At 41.2% G+C, this 17,254-nt stretch overlaps 1 long non-coding RNA gene across 1 annotated transcript; it reads right to left on the reverse strand.

The window, feature by feature from the left end:
- Nucleotides 1-545: 545 nt before the first annotated feature.
- LOC116677349 (uncharacterized) lies at nt 546-14,705 on the reverse strand. Its single transcript, XR_004328971.1, has 4 exons — nt 14,696-14,705; nt 12,070-12,078; nt 6,464-6,465; nt 546-622 (listed from the first exon to the last, which is right to left on the reverse strand). It is a non-coding gene; the product is annotated as an uncharacterized LOC116677349 (long non-coding RNA).
- Between the last annotated feature and the right edge of the window lie 2,549 nt (nt 14,706-17,254).

Here is a 17,254-nt window from a genome sequence, read left to right on the forward strand (position 1 = left end):
GATTAAACTGAATTGGACTGTCAGCAAATTTTCTCAGTTTAACTAGTTTGGGTCCAGCACTTGACGAGGTTGACTGCCTTAGATATTTGAACAAGCTACGCATCACCACCAAGTTCCACTGTCCTGATATTTCCTGCTTCTGAACTAGTTGGAGTTCCACCAGACATCCACTTGGAGCGCTCACAGGCCAGTGCAGAATGAATGGGACTCTATGGAGCTATACCCCTCAAAATCCATTTTTCTGAGGATATAACTTTTTGTTTTGTAATTTGAATGTTGTATTCAAAAGGGGAGGCTAAGACAATACACCCTGCTGGGTGTTAGATCTTTTTAAAGTGTTTTTCTTCTTCTAAAAAGCCTTTTAAATCCAAATGACGTCATACACATCATGCAACCGGAGATACTGCTTTAGGGCAAGTGCTGAGTACCTTCCTTTTTTTCTCTTGAGCCATCAACAACACAGCTGACAGGATAGGCTCTCCCTGTCAATACATATGCTAGAAAGAGGTTTGCTAATGTTTTAAAGATCACTCCGAAATATTCACTCAGACGTTTCTCAAAGACAATCAGGCGAAAGAGACACATTTAGCCGTCTAGCTCCATAGCGTCCCATTCATTTTTCCTAGGCCCACGATCACCCACAGTGGAACTCTTGTTGATCTGCAACCAAAGTCGGTACAATGGGGCTTAAAAGGGATTGAACAGGCTTTCCGTAGACGGGCTTTGGTCTGACCTTTAAATATAGAGCCCAAATGCAGCTGCCGGAATGCAATGTTAGTTAATGTTTAATCAAAATCAGTCCTGTGACTTTGTGTCTCAAATTTAGCAACTTTTTTCTTTAGTTATTTAGACTCTCATCTGTTTTATATAGGCAGGAGCTTTGGGGAGTCTTTGCATTTTTCAAATTTCTTTATTTAAACAGCTCAACAAAAGTGCAAAACATTGGTACATTTTACATTAAACAGAAAAGTACACTACACATACCAAAGAAGGCACAGTGCACCTTTTCCAAAAATCCTTTTTTGCGATAAATGCTTCACCCCAAAACAAAGAGAGGAAATTTGGGAAGAAGTGAGAAACATCAAACACACAACAGCAAGAACGATGTCTGAAGAAAAAGAGGAAAAGAGGTAGCATAGAACTCACAAAATTAATCCTGGGTAAACATTCATTTAACCACAGAGATACGAGCTTGGATAGAGATGGGAGACCTATCCATTTTTCTACATCTTTCAAAACATTGTTCAGAGCAACAGAACAGTTATGCCTAACAATCTGGTTAAAGCAGGGGAAAACCTCAATGCCTAAACATTTAAACGCTTAACAATGGGGATGTCAAGGGGTTGTCATTGCAAGCAGATCACAGACTTTGCAGAGCAGTGCAGTCTTTGACCAGTTTATTTTAAAGCCTGATAAACTTCCATAATGATAGAAGGTGAGGAAGAGACCAAGAGGGGTTTTCAAAAAACAAAAAACATTGTCCGCAAATACTGAGAGGTGAAGCTGTGTATTAAATCTGCCATTTCCAATAGATAAGTTAATCATGTCCAGAAGGAAGGGGCCCAGTAGTTCCTGGTGACTTTCTCTTTTGCATAGTCTGTATTTCACTTCTAAAGTGATCAATACGTCTAAAATAGCTGATTCCACTGCTGATAATTGAGGTAATTCAAGCTGATTCATCCAGTTGTCACAGTGGTTTATCCAAGTTATCTCTGATTCATACAAATGGGATAAAATGTCTGAAAGGATTTATTATTTCAACAGGGTCAGGTCTAACATTACCATCTGAAGATTTTATTGCAGGAATATCTGCAAAATTGTCACTGGACCTTAATCTTATGGCAAGTAGATTAAGAATATTTAGAATGTCTGCAAATGTCTGGAATTCTGTTATGAACTGAATGATGTAGGATTTATTTTTTAGTATAAAAAAAAGTATTAAAGCGCCATCTTGCAGCACGTTGAGACAGACGTCTAGGGTGATGACTCAGAGGACCCCTGTATGGCCCATTCCAATCCCCGCTGGAATATCTGGAGATGCTTATCGGAGCAGCACACAATCCAGTCATCCAATCCGGAAGAAGCAATCAAGCACACCTGATTATAAATACTCTGAAGGACTGTCAGTTCTGGCAGTTCTGATTTACCTTGATCAGCTTGCCAATTTTCCTCTTCAGAACAAATGAAAAGGGAATTGTGATAAACGTTGTGCATGTTAAACTGAGATACTGGGTCAAATCAAACTCTCTCCCTCTGTCTCTCTCTCTCTCTCTCTCACACACACACACACACCACACACACACACACACACACACACACACACCACAACACACACCACAACATCCCAGTTTTAAACATCTGTAAATATTTACGTATAATGTTAAATTTTACAGTAGTTACACAGACACACACACACACACACACACACAACACAACACCACTAGTAGTATAATATGTCATTGAAAAATCATACAAGTTCATAGTATAGTGTGTCTTCAAAAGTAATTTCTGAAATAGTATGTCATCAAATGTGATTAAAAGTCACATTATAGTATGTGATAAAATGTTAAAAGTCAAGTCATAAAAATTCATAGTGTAGCATGTCATAAATAAATAAAAAGTATAGTATGTACTAGATATCAAGTTTGTTTTACTATATGTCAAAAATAAAAGTCTTAGTATAGTATGTCAAAATAGTTATATTAATATGTTAAAAAATGGATACAAAATCATGGTATAATATGTCTTAAAACGTCTAGTGTAGTAAGTCAAAAATAGTAAGAAAAAGTCATAGAATAGTATGTCGAAAAATGTAAAAAAAGTCGTGTTGAAAAAATCATAGTATAAAATTCCATACAATAACAAAAAAGTTATTGTATGGTATGCTGAAAAAAGTCAAAGTATAGTATTCTGAAAAAAGTAGTAAAAAAGTAATTGAATAACTTTTTTGACATACTTACTATAACTTTTTATAACTTTTCTTAAATACTATACTATGACATGTTATCAATTTTTTACAGTAATTCATACAAAGTACTGTATTCAACATGCTATGACTTATTTTTTTTTACTTTTTTGACATACTATACTATGACTTTTTATTTTTTACTTTTTGACAAACTATACAATGACTTTTTATTACTTTTTGACAACTGATGCCATGACTTTTTATTACTTTTCTGACTAACCATCCCATGACTTTTTATCCTTATATATAACTTTTTATTACTTTTCTAAATACTATACTATGACATGTTATCAATTATTTACAGTAATTCACACAATGTATTCAACATACTATTTTTTTACTTTTTTCAACACACAATACTATGACTTTTTTTTTATCACTTTTTCCGATATAATATACTATGTCTTTTATCACTTTTTTTTGACACACTATGCTATGCCTTTCTTATTACTTTTCTTTTTACCGTGACTTTGTGTCCTTTTTTTCCCGTCACACTATACTATAACTTTTTTATTTCTCTTTTCCACATGCTATGCTGTAACTTTATATTTCTTTTTTTGACATACTATACCATAACTATTTTTGACATACTATGCTATGACTATTATTTTTTTTCTGATATGCTATTCTATGACTTTATCACTTTTTCTGACATACTATACAATGACTATTTAAACTGTTTTTTATCACACTTTTTCGACACACTATAACTTTTTTGTTTCTTTTTTTCAACGTACTTTATTATGACTTTTATCACTTTTTCCAACATATAACAATGACTTTTTATCATGTTTCTGACGTACTATACTATGACTATTTTTGATATCCTATGACTTTTAATGATTTTTTAAATAAACATACAATACTATAACAATAATTCCAGATTCCAGATTCTGAGTATAGACATAGTTCCAATGAACTGTTGCTATAGGGTTTATCCCTCAAACATGCACAGTTGTAAAGGTTTTTTTTCACGCCCTTGTGCCCCGCACAGGCCTCTTTTACGTCAGCAGTTACTGTATATTACAGCTGCGAGACCAGAGATTTGCTCCCAACCTCCGCATTTTTCTTCAGCCAATGAATCTTAGAGGGCTATGCCTATACTCTAGAAGAGAATCTGGAGTTACAATACGTACTGTAACTATGGTTCTATTTCGTACACGGTCACCATCTTAAGAGCTGTTGCTAGTGGGTTAAGGCAGAGGCTGATGTACTGTCAATGCCACCTGTGACACCAAAAAACCACAAGCTGAGAACGTAGTTCCTCTTTCATCTCACAATGTACAGTTTTTTTAAGTAACAAGGTTATATTGTTTGCTTTAAAAACCTGATAGGCTATCTCCATGACTAGTCTACTTGATGTTGTAAGGCCCTGCCGCATGGATTCTGAAGGTGCTTCACAATTACAACTAAAATTCTCAGTAATTAATGCAAAGCACATTCCTCATGGGCAGTCTGGTGCAGGAGGATGGAGACATGGCATACCAGGTCTAATAGCATATCACATGCTGAGGGTAGAATGATGAAAGCGGATTAAAAATACTTATATAGTATGTTGAAAAAAGTAGTAGTAATATAGAATGTGTGATTCTCCCAAAAAGTGTTTTGTGATACAAAGGTTTAAGAGTTTATTGTTTTGCTTTAAAGATGGACTTTCATATTTTTGGGTCCCTTATATCATAGGTTGATCATTTCAAAGTAATGAGAAAAATATGGGCATGCTAATCCATATTGCGCCAGTAGGTGGCAGTAGTAGCTTTCCACAGCACCCGTTACACTTTATGAGTCATAGTATATTATGTCGTGAAAGTGATGAACAAGTCAAAGTGTCAAAAACGTTGTAGTATACAGTAGTATGTCGAAAAAAGTCTTGAAAAAATCAAACGATAGTATGTCAAAAATAGTCATAGCATTTAAAAAGTGATAAAAAAATCAAAGTATAGTAGGTCAAAATAGTCACAGTATAGTATGTCAAAGAAGTCATAAAACTGTAATAAAATAAAAATTCCATCAAAGGTAATGAATGGTTTGTATGCCATGAAAATATGATAGAAGTCATAGCAGGGTATATCATTAAAAATGTCATGCAAATTATAGTATGTCATTGAATATCAGAAAAACTCACAGCAGAGTATGTCATGGTATACTATAGTGTGTCATAAAAATATCACAAAAAGTCATAGTTTATGTACATATGTCATAAAAAGTCATAATTAAGATTTATGTGTCCTTTAGAAATTACAATTTACACTCTGTTGATATTACCCACATGCTCAGTACCTATACATGCAGTAAACAGAGAGATGTCCGAGTGGGGGTGAACTGGCACCTCTCCAGCTACCAGTCCAACACCATACTTTGGTCCGTACGTGGACTTGAACCAGCCGCCCTCCAGTTCCCAACCCACCTCCCTACGGAATGAGCAACTGCCACCACCCAGTAATATAGTATAACATAAAAAATTGCATACATGTTACTTGACAATTTATGCCTTGTTATTTTTCAGGAAAATAAATTACATTTTTCTCAAATCCCCTTGGAATCTTAAGTTTTGGACCTCTCTGCGTACAGTATGGCTGCTTGTGTAGGAAGTCTTTCCTTGGGATGTGATAGAGATCTACATGTTTACTCCTACATTCTGGAGACTGGATCACATCACTCCAGTTCTGAAATCTTTACACTGGCTTCCTGTGTCTCAAAGAATTGATTTCAAAGTACTCTTGCTAGTTTATAAATCCCTTAACGGTTTAGGTCCAAAATACATTTCTGATCTGCTACTACACTATGACCCCCCCAGACCTCTCAGGTCATCTGGGACAGGTCTACTTTCTGTCCCCAGAGTCAGAACTAAACAGGGTGAAGCAGCTTTCAGTTTCTATGCTCCTCATATCTGGAATAAACTCCCAGAAACCTGCAGATCCGCTGCTACTCTCAGTTCTTTTAAATCAAGGCTGAAGACCTTTCTTTTTGATGCTGCCTTTCTTTAAATGAATGCTCATTTCTTTAAATTTCTTATGCTGCACTGTAACTTTTATTCTTGTGTTTTATGTGTCCTAATGTTTCGATTTTGTTTTTAACTGTCTATTAATGTGTTTTATTAGTTTTTATTGCTTATGATTTTTAACTGTTTGTACTTGTGTTTTATCGGTTTAACTGATTTCGTGTAAAGCACTTTGAATTGCCCTGTTGCTGAAATGTGCTATACAAATAAAGCTGCCTTGCCTTGCCTTGCCTTACATTATCTATTAACTTTATTCACTTTAAAAACATGTATATTTAGATAAATGGTGTAAATAGCCGAATTAAAAGATCATGATTATTACATGAGAACAGTGATCAACAGCTTTCCTCCAACAATCCTGTCATTGGCAACAAGCTCCAAGAACACATATCGGTCAGACCCTGATTTGTAATCAAGTCATATCCAAAGTGTCTGTCTCCATTCTTCTGTCCCTGAACCCCAGCAGACAACGTTGGTACACTTACACCAAGGACATCTATTATGAGTCACATCATCCTTTCATCCACTCATAAATCCTAATTTAAACGTTCCCCTGTCATTCCACTCAGCGCTCAATACCGCTCCTCGACCACAGGATGGCGACAGCATTAAACAGAAAAAAACACAACGCACTTGACGACTTCTCTGCCTCGGAGACACAAAGCCTGTGACATCATCTGCGGAGGGACAGAGGGTGTGCGAAGGACAAATGTCCTGAAATGCATTACATCATTCTGCACTAATATGATATATCTCAGGCTGTGAGTGCGGTGCCAAGCATGAGAGGGGCCATAATCCATACGACTGCTTCAAATGTGAACAAGGGGATAAAATGAAAGTGGAGGTGGTGGTGGAGAAGGGGGGGGGGGGGGGGGTCTGCTGGAGTCGGGAGTGCAGTGCTGAAGGTTATTCCAGACATTATTCCTCAATGAGAGCAGGAGGAGAGGATCTTCACTATTACACACTAAGCGATGAAGAGGAAGGGTGGCTAAAACGCTTCCTATCTGTCTACTGTCCTTGTCTTTCGCTTTCTTGTTGTTTCTGTTGTTTCTTTCTGAGGAGAGAAAGGAGACAAAGATGTGTAAGAAAAAGGTTGCAGAGTCGAGGGAAGGACTGACTAGTTGGAAAAGGGAGTATTTGAAAAAGAGGTGAGAGAGTGAGGGAGGAAATAATTGAGAGTGGAGAGGTGAGGAAATGGGAGGAAATAGAGAATAAGGAAAAGAGAGAGACTGGGAGGAAAAAGTGAAAGAGGTGAAAGGTGGAGAGAATTGAAAATCTGAAAGGAGGAGAGGTGAGAGGATGAATAAGGAGAAAAAGGGAGAAAGGAGAGTGAGGGAGGATGCAAAGGAGAGGAAGAAAAGTCACTGTGATGTGAAAAATGTGACAACATGAAGTTAGGGAAGAAAGAAGAGGAGAAGGAAAAGATGAGGCAGGAGAGGAGTGTAGAGACAAAACTGAAGATGTGACTGAGAAGAGGAAACAGGAGAGGAGATCAGTGGAAAGAAGGATGAGAGGAGGAGGTAATGAGTTGAACAGAGAAAATGTGAAATGAAGAGTAAAGAGTGGAGAGACAAGAGTAGGGGAGGTGAAAGAAGGACTGAGGACACAACTTAAAGGGAAACCATTGAAATAGGAAGAAACAAAGAAGAAAAGGGGAGTTAAGGATAGAAGCAGTGCCGTTTATGTAGAGAGTTTGGCCAACTCAAATCATGGGCGCCATATTGTACACCATCATCAGATGACTCAACATATTAGAGATTTATTTCAAGATAGCATATTTCAATCAGGAGAGACATGTTTGCAGATATGCGAATGAGGTTTAATGTACAGCTCAATAAAGTGTACAAAATCTTTGGTAATTAGACTCCATTGCTATACAAATATTCGTAAATCTATATAGGGGTAGAGAACCATCAGATCTCCCCCCCCCGATGAATCTAGACACCGGTGGTGGCGACAAAGGAGCCTTAAGACCTGGCCGAAGGAGGCTCCGGACCCGTCAGCTGGAGTAGATGACTGGAGGTGGAAGGGGAGGTGGGGGGTTGCACTCTTTGCCTGCAACAACAGCTAAATAGCAAGGGGAGAAACAGATTATTTAAAGCAGGGCTGTGACTCTGTGATTGGCCATTGCCATTTGTGTACAATTCTCTGATTGGTTTAGTAGGAAGGTGAATGCCTCCAACAGCTGATTGGAGTTAGGTAGAGCATTGATTAGGAGTGAGGTCTTCCTGAAAGGATTTACACGAGATACATTTCAATCCGGAAAGGCTAGTCGCAGATATGCAACAGTTATACAAATGTACATTCATTTGGATAACTGAATTGATAAAGGAGTGCATCAATTAAAGTTAGGTCTTTCTAAAAGAATTTACGCTGAACTACATTATATATAATATTATATAATATGCTATCTTGAAATAAATCACTTACTTTCAACCTTAAACAGACATATACATGTTATTATTAACGTTTGTCAATATGTAAAAGGCCCTTACTGAAATATTCCAGTGTATATTTACCTTCTATATTGTAATTGGGCCTAAGTGATCACATTGCCTAATAAGTCTCTGAGCAGTGTTTACCTATTTAATGTCTGCTAGCTTACGTACAGGCTAACAATAGCCAGTTAGCTTTGTGTGTAACATAATAAAACCCACCCATCTCGTAGGAGCAAAGCTTAATATTTAATTCAATAAAATGATAATACGCCTACAAAGGAACACTAATGCCACAGGTCTTATGTTGACAGCTTGGACGCAGATATAGGAAAATCCGAAGGCAGTTGTAATATTTCCCAAGCAGGCTAGGATAACGCTGTTGCGCTAACATAAGCAAACTGCAGCGTAGCATTAGCTAGCTTTCTAAACTTATGAAAAGCCGAATAACATCCCCATCCAAGCTGTGTTTCACTTTCCCTCCAATTTTACTATAAACATAATAAATGCGCCTGGACTCCATCAAGACCAAAAGCTATATGACTATGGCAGATCAAAGACATTTAGGTTCATGGAGCGCTAGGGAAAAAGCTAATGCTAGCATAAGGAATTGCTAACTTCATTCCTTTTTAAAGCAGAGAAAGAAATTGACATTTACCTCACACAATAATTAATAGTAATTTGCCCTCCAGTTTGCTCTTTTCACATTCATCTCCCACACTTTTCCTTTTTGGTTCACATGGGTATTCTTTTGCCGCTTTTCTGTTTTTCATTGCAGACAAACACGCAGCAGTTGGGCATTTTTTAAGGGATTTATGTTAATTTTTAAATATTCATTACATTTTTTCACTATTCCATCCATCTATCCCTCCCTCTTTATCCGCTTATCCGGTATCTGGTCGCGGGGGCAGCCGCTCCAGCAGGGAACCTCAAACTTACCATTACCGAGCCACATCAACCAGCTCCGACTGGGAATCCCGAGGCGTTCCCTGGACAGGTTGGAGACATAATCTCTCCACCTTGTCCTGGGTCGTCCCAAAGGCCTCCTCCTGGCTGAATGTGCCTGGAACACCTCCCTAGGGAGGCACCCAGGAGGCATCCTTACCAGATGCCCGAACCACCTCAACTGGCTCCTTTTGAAGCGAAGGAGCAGCGGCTCTACTCCGAGCCCTCTCGGATGACTGTGCTTCTCACCCTATCTCTAAGGGAGATGCCAACACCTTCCTGAGGAAACCCATTTCGGCTGCTTGTACCCTGGATCTCATTCTTTTGGTCATGACCAAACCTTCATGACCATAGTTGAGAGTAGAACAAAAACTGACCGGTAGATCGAGAGCTTTGCCGTCTGGCTCAGCTCTCTTTATGCCACAACGGTGGATAAACTGAATGTAATTCTGCACCCGCTGCTCAGATTCTCCGACCAATCTCCTGCTCCATGGTCCCCTCACTTGCGAACAAGACCCAAAGGTATTTTAACTCCTTCACTTAGAATAAGGACTCATTTCCTACCTGAAGAGGGCACTCCTTCAGTTTCCTGCTGAGAACCATGGCCTCAGATTTAGAGGTGCTGATCTTCATCCCAGCCGCTTCACACTCGGCTGCGAAATGATCCAGTGAGTGCTGAAGGTCACATTCCGATGATGCCATCAGGACCACATCATCTGCAAAAAGCAGCGATGAGATCCTGACCCACCAAATTGCAACCCCTCCCCACACCAACTACACCCCAATATCCTGTCCATAAATATTACAAACAGGATTGGTGACAAAGCGCAACCCTGGCGGAGGCCAACCCTCACCTGGAACGAGTCTGACTTACTACCGAGAACCCGGTCACAGCTCTCGCTTTGGTCATACAGAGATTGGATGGCCCTGAGAAGGGACCCCCTCACCCCATACTCCCGCAGCACGTCCTACTGTACCTCTCGGTAGGACCCGGTCATGCACCTTTTCCAGATCCACAAAACACATGTAGACTGGTTGGGCATGCTCCCAGGCTCCCTCCAGGATCCTTGCGAGAGTGAAGATACGATCCGTTGTTCGATGACCAGGACGGAATCCACATGGTTCCTCTTCAATCCAAGGTTTGACTATCAGCCAAACCCTCCTTTCAAGCACCTTGGAGTACACCAGGGAGGCTGAGAAGTGTGATACCCCTGTAATTGGCACACACCCTCTGGTCCCCCTTTTTGAAGAGGGGAACCACCACCGTGGTCCACCACTCCATAGGCACTGTCCCAGACTTCCACGTAATGTTAAAGTGTCAACCAAGTGTCAATCAAGACAGCCCCTCTACACCCAGAGCTTTCAGCATTTCTGGACGGCTCTCATCAATCCCTGGGGCTTTACCACTGTGGAGTTGTTTGACTACCTCAGCAACTTCCACCAGGGGAATAAACGACAATCCCCCATCATCCTCCAGCTCTGCCTCCACCACAGAGAACGAGTCAGTTGGATTTAGGAGTTCCTCAAAGTGCTCCTTCCACCACTCTATTACCTCCTCAGTTGAGGTCAACAACGTCCTATCCTTGCTGTAAACAACTTGAAGGATTCCCCGCTTCCCCTCTTGAGGTAGCGTACGGTTTTCCAGAAGCACCTTGGTGCCGACCGAAAGTCCTTCTCCATGTCTTCTCCGAACTTCTCCCAGTCTTCTTTGGCTCTGTCATAACAGAGGCTGCAGCCCTTCGGGCCCATCGGTACCTTGTAACTGCTTCCGGAGTCCTCTGGGTTAACATATCCCAGAAAGACTCCTTCTTCAGTCGGATGGCTTCCCTGACCACCAGTGTCCACCTGGGTCTTCTTGGGTTATCGCCCCTTGAGGCACCTACGACCCTAAGACCACAGCTCCCCGCCGCATTTTCAGCAATGGAAACTTTGAACATTGTCCACTCAGGTTCAATGCCCCCAGCCTCCACAGGGATGCACGAAAAGCTCCGCCGGAGGTGTGAGTTGAAAGTCTGTTGGACAGAGGCCTCCTCCAGACGTTCCCAATTTACCCGCACTGCCCGTTTGGGCTTACCAGGTCCGTCCAAAGTCCACCCCCATCCCCTGACCCAACTCACCACCAGATGGTGATCAGTTGACAGCTTTGCCCCTATCTTCAACAGTGTCCAAAACATACGGCCTCAGATCAGATGAAGCGCTTGTAAAATCGATTATTGATCTCTGGCCTAGGGTGCTCTGGTACCACGTACACTTATGAGCATCCCTATGCTATCCCCATGGTATTTGTTTAAACAAACCATGACTAGGGCTGTAGTCAAGACCACCTTTGTCGAGTCCAAGACAAGTCCAAGAACAGGACTAGTCGAGTCCAAGTCAAGACCGAGTCCAAAGAGGTTCGAGTCCGAGTCAAGACCGAGTCCAGAGAGGTTCGAGTCCGAGTCAAGACCGAGTCCAAGTCAAGGCCGAGTCCAGGACAGAAAAAAAGGTCTTATGTATGACAGTATCAAGACAATCCATTTGGGTTATTTGTTGATATAAAAGCAAAAACAGTGTCAGAACACCCAGGATTTATGAGTATAGCCATTCCCCTTGATATCATATGGTGATAACTCATAATAGCTACATAGACAATACTGCTACAGTAGTACTAGTACTGAGCATTAGAACTGACACTACTACAGTGGTACTAGTACTGAGCATTTGAGCAACTAAATGACAACATAGCTTCACTCCAGATGTAGTGTAGAAATGAAGTGACCAGTATTACAGAGTGTAGCCCTATGGTTGGTTTTTGGCTTCCCTAAAAAAATATTGTATTCTATTGTTATTTGGACGTGGGTTAATAGGAAAAACATGTATTTCAGAAAACAAAGTTTGGTTAAACAACAATGAACAGCGTGTAATTTAAATATGTTCGTAACACACACACACACCACACACCACACACACGGCTCGGCAACGTTAGCTAATGTCCGATAGCATACAAACGGGCTAACTATAGCCAGTTAGCTTTTTATAACGTAACAAACCCACCCATCTCGTAGGCGCAAAGCTTATTTCATGTGATACAATGATGGCTCAAACTAACGCCACAGGTCTTATGTTGACAACGTGGACGCAGATATAGGAAACTCCGAAGGCAGCCTTAATATTTACCTAGCGTTAGTAAGCTAGGCTAACGCGTGCGCTAACGTTAGCAAACGTTAGATGTCTGAACTTGTAAAAAGCCGAACAATATCCCCAACTGGACTGTGTTTTACTTTCCCTCCAATATTATCATCAACATAATAAAGACACCTGGACTCGGTCGAGACCAAAAGTCATATTGGGCAAGACCAGTGGCCGAGTCCGAGACAAGTCCGAGTCCAAATACTATCGAGTCCGAGACAAGTCCGAGTCCATAGAAAAGCGGTCTTGAGTCCGGACTCGAGTCCAAGACGGACTCGAGTACTACAGCCCTGACCATGACTAGCACGGAAGTCCAACAACAGACAACCACTCTGGGTTAGATCAGGGAGGCCGTTCCTCCCAGTCACGCCTCTCCAAGTATCTCCATCATTGCCCACGTGTGTGTTGAAGTCCCCCAGCAAAACTCTGGAGTCCCTTACTGGAGCCTCATACAGGACTCCGTTCAAGGTCTCCAAGAAGGCAGAATACTCGAACTCTTGTTTGGTGCATATGCACAAACAACAGTCAGAGATTTCCCCCCATCACCCGCAGAAGTACGGAGGGGACCCTCTCGTCCGCTGTGGTAAACTCCAACGCAAAGGAATGAGAAGATTAGGCAACAGAGAGGAGAGAAAAAACTGGACAGAGGGAGAATTGAAGAGATTGTAAGGAGGAAAAAGAGGTGAAAAAGGAGGAAAGAAAGGATGATTGCCAATATGCAAGGAAAGACGAAGATAGACAGCACGAGAAGTGAAAGGACAGAAGAGAATGGCAAAAAGATGACACAGAAGAGGGTAAGAGAGGTGGAAAAGAAAAGAAAGGAGAAGGTTGGATATGTGAAGAAGACAATGATGAAGATGATGATGCATAGCTAAAGAAACACAATAAAAGAAGAGAGGAGGAGACAAGATGTGATGTGATAGCAGGACTAAAGAGAAGAAGTAGAAGGAGAGGAGGACACAGGGCAATGCAAAAGAGAAGAAAAGGACAAACAAAAGAGGAAAGGTGGATAGAGAAAAAGAAAAGAAAGGAAAAGGTTACAAAGATGAGAGCAGAACTGACAGGATGATTAATGAGAGAGAGCAAAGCCAAGACTGAAGGAGAGGAGAGGTTTGGTTTTAAAAGTCCCTTTATTGGACCATTTTCAGATCACTGAATAACCAACAAACATAGACAAAAAAAAAACTAACAACAACAATCAATAACGAAAGTTCTGTGCCTCCATTCAAACCCTTAGGACCAACTTCCCCCCCCCCTCCCCCACGGAGCATAACACTCCCTTTACAGCCCACACACGACTAAAACCCACCAAATTGTCCATCAGCAGGTATAAGAGTGGTCAACCCTTAACCGGGCTCTGACCAGCCACTCCAGCATCGGTGCCAGCTCCACACTGCCCCCCCTCTGCTCTTATTTCTACGGGACAGCCAGATAGCCAATTTTTGCCATAGCAAACAAAAAATTCAATAGGACGTGAACAGCCTTCTTATTGTGTATTGTGGACGAAAAATAAACAATACCAAAGAAAAGACCTCTCCTAAACCCTGAACCCACTTTTAGTGACATCCAGCACATCCGTCAGCTGAGGACAACCAACAAAGAGATGCGCCAGAGTTTCTACTTCAGAACAAAAACTACACCCTCCCCCAGCTCGGGATTGATGTGCGCCCTGTAGTGGTTTGTAGCTATGGCCCCATGCACAATCTCCAATGAAGGTCTGCCAACTGTCCTTCGGGGAACGTTGGACCAAAAAACTCAGTCCACCTCAACTCGCCTAGCCCAGCCAGAGCCAGCATGTTCAGCACCTTACGCAGGTATTGATACAGTTCTTTCTTCCCAGCATCCTGGAACTTGCCCAGGTGAGGGGTTGAAAAAGACAGTAGATGGACTGCTTCCTCCTGCCACTCCCCACAAATGGGGTTTATGGACAAAGAGGGGAAACTGTATTCCCACCCCTCACTCTACTGCTCACAGAGAGACCGAGTCTGTACAAGCATCCGTTGAGGCTGCTCCAGGGCAGCACAAGCTTCGCACACCCTGTCGATGAGCCTGGTGAGGTGATGTTGCTACACCTTTTCAGGGCTTCACCAGAGACTGCAGTCAAGCTTTATCAGGTGACCCAGTTTTAGTGCACCCAGCCTCCCTGAGACTGGCCTTCAGACTGGCAGACTGCAACACTTGAGTCCCTATGAAGTCATTAAAAAACAAAGGTTCTTCAAACAGCCACATCCCCAGAGTTTCATTTGCATCACAAGAAAATGTTGGTATCTGCTGTGTATCTAGCTATCTAGCTAGCTGCGGCCAAATTTGTATAATTTTCTTCTGGAGTCTAAAGGAGGCAATTTTAGACTGGATGCCCACCAGCCTCTGGCCTTGTTCAGCAACAGGCAGGTAGAGAGCTGCTGCCCAAACCCAATGTCAACCTGACCAGAAGAAGTCAACAATGGTGTCAATGAGGAGAACCTCGGTTTTATTTCTGTTTAGTTTGAGGAAGTTTGGTGAGCCAGGTTTTATTTCAGAGACGGAATCTGTAAGGGAGGTGGGCGGGAGAGTGGGCGAGGGTTTGATGGAGAGGTAGAGTTGGGTGTCATCGCATAACAGTGGAAGTGATGTGAAATTTGCAGAAGATATTGCCGAGGGGAAGCAGGTAAATGATGAAGAGTAGGGCCCCAGGACTGAGCCCTGGGGCACACTTGGGGTGATGGAGGAGGGAATGGATTTACAAGACTTGAGTGAATGAACTGGGTGCGGCCAGAGAGGTAAAATGTGAACCAGTCTAACGGACTGTGGGTGATGCCGATGGAAGATAGCTATTGAGGAGGGTGGTGTCAAAGGTTGCACTCAAGTAGAGGAGGATGAGGATGGTGGGGAGTCCAGAATCAGCTGCCATGAGGAGGTTGTTGGTGATTTTGACGAGTGCTGTTTCAGTGCTATGGAGGGGGCGGAAACCGGACGGGAACTGTTCATACAGGTTATTCTGGGATAGGTGAGAATGGAGTTGAGAGGCAAAGGGAGGGAGAAAGTCCTGGGGTTGGGTGATATTGTTAAGTAGGGAGACAATGACTTGGAGTTTCCTTTGTTGGCAGTGATTCTGGAGTAGTAGTAGTGGGATTTGGTGCTGGCAATGGAGTCCTTGTAACGTAAAATGTTGTTATTGTACATTTCTTTTGAATAGTGAGACCAGACGAGATTTAGTAAAGTTTGAGGCTGATGTTTTCAAATGGTCTCCTGTTTGAATTTGCAGCAGCATCCTTCAAACATTTGAAAAATCCATCCATCCATCATCTTCGTTGCTTATCCGGTATCGGGTCACAGGGGCAGCAGTCCAGTAGTACATTTGAAAACATTCATTATAAATTTAAAAAGTAAATAAAAAAGCAATTCAATGTAATAAGTAACATTACTTTGACAAAGTAATTCAAATGTTACACTATTACATTTTTAAGTACAGTAGGTAACTTATTTGGCAACCTATTACATTGCCAACTTCCCAACACTGATTATACAGTTTGTGAGAAGGAGAGATAAGATGAGGCAACTGACACAAGTAGAAGTGGAGAAAGACAGAACATTAGAGCTGAGATCTTCAACAGGGGGGTCCTTTGAGGTACTGCAGGGGGCCACGGAATTAGTGCTCATTTTCTGAAATTTGAAAGTTGAATCCAACACATTATTAGCAGATATAATCAGTCTATTTGTAAAAAACCCCATTGATGATAGGCTTGCCAACCTGTGGTGGTCTCTAAGGCCATCCACAGATACAGGTCATAAGAATTCACTGTGCCATATTTATGTTAACAGTAAAACATGATTTATATAAATTATTTAATGGCTTAGTATTCTACGCTAAAAAAAGGTATGTATAAAGGCTTTAGTTTAATATGCACTTCATTTATACAATATATGTAGTAGAGGAGCTCTGTTCTGTCTCTTTCAGTTAAGCGGTCCTTGTTTAAAAAACAGTGAATCAGAATCAGAAAACTTTATTGAGCCCTCAGGAAATGATTTAGTTGTAGACCCCCTGTATTAGGAACGGTAAAGAGACTAGGCAGAAGGGAGGAAAGAAAGAGAAGAAGTGGAAAAAAGAATAGAAAGGATGAGAGGACGGAGCAAAAATGAGATTTAATGAGAGACTCTGCAGACGTTTGTCTTGGCGTTGTGCTCCGAGCTCCACCGTCGGGCTCACATTCAGGTAAACACTGTGTATGCCCTGCTGCCGGAGTGCTATACATAGACACACAGCCATGCAGAGTTTGACCTGAATAAACAGCAGAATGTGTGATGCACAAACTTACTCAAAGTAAAGAGCTGAAACATTTTTAAGCCACATCCTGGAGCCTCGGTTCTAAAATACAAAGAATAATTTTATAAATTAACTCTCTGTAAACTAAAAAAAAAAATTCAAAATAAAGGAGCCTTTGTTGCTTAATATGAAAAGCTGTGTCTTCTTTTATTTTCGGTAATACTGTGGAAAAATAATTACATACATTTTGAAAACAAAAAACAGAAATCAAACATGAAAATTTCAATAATATCTTGGGTGTTTTATACAGTTTTTTTTCTGAATAAAAGGAATAAAGAAGTACTCAAATCAAACACACATGATACACACTAGGAACAATATTCATAGGGATAAAAATAAGAATTGGGTATGGAGAATATGCTTATATGAATACACACATGTCCCTCGCATCACCCACATGCACACCTCTTTAACATTTTCGAGTGCAATATGGA

This window comes from Etheostoma spectabile, unplaced genomic scaffold, assembly GCF_008692095.1.
Source record: "Etheostoma spectabile isolate EspeVRDwgs_2016 unplaced genomic scaffold, UIUC_Espe_1.0 scaffold00004905, whole genome shotgun sequence".
Classification (NCBI taxonomy): Eukaryota; Metazoa; Chordata; class Actinopteri; order Perciformes; family Percidae; genus Etheostoma; species Etheostoma spectabile.